This window comes from Danio aesculapii, chromosome 15 (genome assembly GCF_903798145.1).
Source record: "Danio aesculapii chromosome 15, fDanAes4.1, whole genome shotgun sequence".
NCBI classification, from domain to species: domain Eukaryota; kingdom Metazoa; phylum Chordata; class Actinopteri; order Cypriniformes; family Danionidae; genus Danio; species Danio aesculapii.
The window spans coordinates 38,662,399-38,668,097 of NC_079449.1; the positions used below are offsets into that span (position 1 = coordinate 38,662,399).

The following is a 5,699-nucleotide window of genomic DNA, read 5'->3' on the forward strand; positions in this document are numbered from 1 at the left end:
AAAATACCACCTAAAGAAGATTTCAGTTCATTATTGTGTAAATGTGAAAAGAAGCAAGCAAGTAAACATTTACAAAAAATATACAAAGAAAATCATACAGATTTAAATGGCACAAAAGTGTGTAAATGATGACAACAATATGCCTTTATTTCAAAGAATATAGTTTGTTGTACTTTATTGCATTTTAATATAAAAAAGTGTGATTTTGATTAAAAATAAGATTAATCCTCAAAATAAGAATCTAAATCTTCCAGCAGGTGGTAGTAATGTCTAACGAGTGAAACCATTCGCTCAAACAACTGCAACAAAGAAGTAAAGCGCTGTCTGGACTGATTAAAACAGGGATTTGTTCAGGAAGTATAGACACACACAAGATCTTTTGAGGCTATTAAGGTAGTGTTTAATGTGAGTAGTACTTTTTTCATTGTTAAATAATTTAAAAAAGTACATTTGACCTAATTTTCAACATGTGTATTCTCAAAACTCTGAGTGGCTATGAGCATAAGTTCAGAGTTTTCATTAAAGAATTATTATTGACTCAGAGATTACTAATACTATATTACTACTACTATTAAGTGGAATGGGGTTGGACCTCAGTGCCTACTCTTAAAAGTGTGTAATAACTAGTTTCCTATATTTATAATCTCTGATAATTTATTAATTGATTTAACAAGTGACATTTTTGAGTATCCAGTCATTTAAAAAAATAAATTGGAAAAATGTGCTGAGAATCTGAAATCATTCACTTTGCCACAAGGTCAATAGAAAACTGACATTATCATTCAGCAAAAAAAAAAAATAAATACAATGATTTTTAAACTGATTCTGATATAAAATGTATTTTTTCTTTATTAAGCTAGAAACAATAGCAACAAAAAAAAACACAATGGAAATATGACAACATAAACTAGGTGTTTATTTGCTTTATTTCAGGCTGTGGTAAACTGATTGGCAATTCAGTTGTTGGCAACCACTGCAGTAACAGTGATCCACACAGTGGCCATTAGCTAGCTTGAGTCGTTGTTTATTTAAAGTCGATTTATTATTTCAAAATAGGAATTAAATGCATAATTAGAAACATATCTTGGCTTGGTGAAATTAAGCTGCATTATTCACCCCTGTAGAAAACACTTTGCAGAATAAACATGCTAAATCATTCTCTCCCAGTAGCTGGTGCGCACAGATCAGTTATGATGACCAGTGAAGAATCTACACATTTGATTAAATTAAGGGAAGTAAAAGTAGACTGAATTAAGCCCATTAATAAAAAATAAGTTTAGATGAATAATAACTGCAAATAAGCAGAGGTCTAAATAAGCCCATACTCTAAATAAATAAATAACACATACTTTAACATTAATTTCCAGAAATGGTAACTAAGTAACACATTAAGCTTCCTTTTTAAGTGACTTTAAATTGTAACGTAATACTTTTCCCCCAACAGAAAGAAGTTCCTCAGACAGGAAGTCGAGAGCAGTACTTTGGGAAGCCCTGCTGCTGCTGAGCTTCTAGAGCACCTGCAGTCCAGATACTGGAGCTCTGCTCACCTGCACTCGACTCAAATCTGATGCAGCACCAGGTGGGTCCTCATTCACTGTCACTCTGTGCTTTTAACAAATAAAAGCTTTTGGTTCCCTTTGGATTAAGCCTGTTTCACACACTACATGGCATGCATTGTAATATGAAGTCAAAGTTATTAGCTCTCCTGTAAATTTGTTTTCTTTTTCAAAATTTTCCCAAAGGATGTTTAACAAAAGAAGGAATTTTTCCACAGTATTTCCTATAATATATTTTCTTCTGGATAAAGTCTTATTTATTTAGTTTTTGACTAGAATAAAAGCAGATTTTATATAAAAAAAAAAAAACACTAAAAGGTCAATATTATCAGTTCTCTTAAGCAATATTTTCTCAGTTGTCTACAGACCAAACCACTGTTATACAATGACTTGCCTAATTACTGTAACTTGCCCAATTAACCTTTAAGATAAATACTAGTATCTTGAAAAAGTACAATATTATGTGCTCTGATCATAGAAAAGATGAAAGAAATTAGTTATTAAAACTATTATGTTAAGAAATGTGTTGAAAAAAAAACTTCTTTCCATGAAACAGAAATCCATTTAACACACACATACATTTATGAATTATATATGTGAAGTCAGAATTATTAGCCCCATGAATTATTAGACCCCGTTTATTTTTTTCCCCAATTTCTGCTTAATGGAGAGAATAATTTCTCAACACATTTCTAAATATAATAGTTTTAATAACTCATTTCTAAGAACTGATTTATTTTATCTTTGCCATGATGACGTTGCATAATATTTGACTAGATATTTTTCAAGACACTTCTAAACAGCTTAAAGTGACATTTAAAGGCTTAATTAGGTTAACTAGGCAGGTTAGGGTAATTAGGCAAGTCATTGTATAGCAATGTTTTTTACTGTAGACTATTGAAAATTTTTTACAATGGCTTTTAAAAAATTAAAAACTGCTTTTATTCTAGCTGAAATTAAACAAATAAGACTTTCTCCAGAAGAAATAATATTATCAGATATACTGTAAAAGTTTCCTTGATCTGTTAAACATCATTTGTACGATGACGCATTGCTGCCACACGCATATTTTTTTCCCACTAAGTTGTGCACATATTAATTGTAACATAAACTCACTGGCCACTTTATTAGCTACACCTTACCAATACCGGGTTAGACTCGCCTTTGCCTTCAGAACTGCCTTAATCCTTTGTGGCATAGATTCAACAAGGTACTGGAAAGATTTTGGTCCATATTCACATTATAACATTATGCAGTTGCTGCAGATTTGTCGGCTGCACATCCATAATGCGAATCTCCCGTTCCACCACATCCCAAAGGTGCTCTATTGGATTGAGTACTGGTGACTGTGGTGTACTGGCCATTTGAGTACAGTGAACTCATTGCCATGTTCAAGAAACCAGTCTGAGATGATTCTTACTTTGACATGCCGCGTTATCCTGCTGGATGTAGCCATCAGAAGATTGGTGCACTGTGGTCATAAAGGGATGGACATGGTCGGCAACCATATGCAGGCAGGCTGTGGCATTGACACGATGCTCAGTTGGTACTAATGGGTCCAAAGTGTGCCAAGAAAATATCCCCCACACCATTAAACCACCACCACCAGGCTGAACCGTTGACACAAGGCAGGACAGCTCCATGCTTTCATGTTGTTGACATCAAATTCTGACCTTACCCTGCAGATGTCTCAGCAGAAATCAAGACACATCAGACCAGGCAATGTTATTCCAATCTTCTATTGTTCAATTCTGGTGAGCCTGTGCGAATTGTAGCCTCAGTTTCCTGTTCTTAGCTGACAGGAGTGGCACCCGGTGTGGTCTTTTGCTGCTGTAGCTCATCCGCCTCAAGGTTGGACGTGTTGTGCATTCAGAGATGCTCGTCTGCACACCTTAGTTGTAACAAGTGGCTATTTGAGTTACTGTTGCCTTTCTATCAGCTGGAACCAGTCTGGCCATTCTCCTCTGACCTCTGGCATCAACAAGGCATTTGCGCCTAAAGAACTGCTGTTTACTGCATATTTTCTCTTTTTCTGACCATTCTTTGTAAACCCTAGAAATGGTTGTGCATGAAAATCCCAGTAGATCAGCAGTTTTTGAAATACTCAGACCATGCCACATTCAAAGTCACTTAAAACAATTTTCTTCCCCATTCTGATGCTCGGTTTTCACTGCAGCAGATCGTCTTGACCATGTCTACATGCCTAAATGCATTGAGTTGCTGCCATGTGATTGGCTGATTATAAAGTTGCGGTAATGAGCAGTTGGACAGGTGTACCTAATAAAGTGCCCAGTGAGTGTACACATCTGCTACAACGTATGTCCTAGGAACATTTTTTTCATCCATATCTGAAATTTATTCAATTCAATTCAATTCAATTCACCTTTATTTGTATAGCGCTTATACAATGTAGATTGTGTCAAAGCAGCTTCACATAAAAGGACAGGGTCATGAAAGTAGTTTTAAACAAAAAGAGGACAGTTTACTTGCAAACGGCTTGCATGCTTTCATTATTTTTCATCAATCACAATGTGAACTCAAGTTTGATTCTATATCTCTTGCAGTTACAGGTTTCAGACATAAACTGTGTGAAAAAGGCTCAGAATAAAATGTAGATATCAGTTTAAAATGAATAAATGAATAATGTTCCTTCAGGATAAGAATAATGAACAATGCTGCCCCAAAGATCAGCAAGTTTCTCTCACTTGACCAATGTCTTCTTTCAGAAGGTAATGATCCTGCCGTCATCCAGCATGGTAGTGAGATCCAGAAGTAGATTCAGTTGTTTTGTCATTGCAGATTGTGGAGGAAGCTCCTACGAGAAGCTTGAGTTTGATGCAGAATGGCTGGCTATCTTGAAATCGACAGACAACCTTCAGAAACCATCCCAATTTCTGGAACCCTCCACTGGACAACTGACTACACAGCAGATACAAAACACATGACAATTATCACAGTTGCTCATTTTCTGAAAGCTTTCTGATACCACTTATTCATTTATATTTCTACGTATTTTAACATCCTGTTCCTCTGCTTCTTTCAGGTGGGATTTCAGTCCATCAGACAGACATCTACATCCTTGTCCAGGGCAAAGCGGACAGACTTACAGGGAGGAGTTTTTTCAACTTCCTTGATGACTAGAAATTTCAGAAGAACTGCGTTTATGGGAATTAAAAATGTAAGACATTACAAATGACTTTATCGTCACTTTTGTTCAATTTAAAGTATCCTTGTTAAATAGAACTCTTCATTTTAAAATGTTCTTTGACAAAAAAGAAGAGAAGGGGGAAAATATACTCTCTCCAAGCTGTTCACTTTAATAGATGGTGCTTTTCCCTGTAAAAAAAATCAACTGGTCATGTTAAAATCAAAGAGATTTGACTCATTTTAGATATTGTACATTTCTCTGGTAATTAGTCATTAGTTTTTGTTTTATTTTGTAAATTACTGGTGACATTTTCTAAACATAGAAATGACATTTAAACATTTCTCTTTATTTGCTTAAAATAACAAAATAGTATCAAGTTTTCAGACATGCTCATTTTAGTCAACACAGTACTAATGTTTTAGCTTTAGAGGAGTTAGTCAATTTACTAACCTCGATTTTCAGTCACAGTGAGTTTTTCTGACAGCTGCCATTTTCTGAAGAAGTGTTCTGAATGACAATATTTTTACTTGACATGTTGAAGAAATGTTATCAGACCTTTTATAGAATAAAATGCATGTGAACATTTCACTTGAACCCATAAATTCAGAGAAACTGAGTCCATGGTCTCCTATTTCTTCTGCCACAACAGTATTTAAATGAGATTATTATTATTATAAATAAATTCCATTCATTATCAGCATCATTAAATAAAACATCAAACCAAAATATGAAATCAAACAAATGTAAAATTAAAAAGACAATTTTAAATAAAACACTTGAAGCAAATATTTTGGTTTAAAGGGATACGACCCACAAAAGAGTTGGAATTCCTTTATCAAATGACAAAAGTATGCATGGATCACAGAAATAAAATAAAAAAGACAGAATCGATGAACTATGAATAGTTTTACTGCCATTCTTGATGGATGAGTGGGTGCCGCCATTGAAATCTGTTTGGCTGGAGACTTCCGGTCTCATTCACATAGATTTTTAGA

The 5,699-nt window shown here is 34.5% G+C and overlaps 1 long non-coding RNA gene across 1 annotated transcript; it reads left to right on the plus strand.

Annotated features, from left to right (window-relative positions):
• The first annotated feature begins 324 nt into the window (after nucleotides 1-324).
• Nucleotides 325-5,318, plus strand: LOC130241922 (uncharacterized). Its single transcript, XR_008838923.1, has 3 exons — nucleotides 325-405; nucleotides 1,445-1,579; nucleotides 4,356-5,318. It is a non-coding gene; the product is annotated as an uncharacterized LOC130241922 (long non-coding RNA).
• The last annotated feature ends 381 nt before the right edge of the window (nucleotides 5,319-5,699 follow it).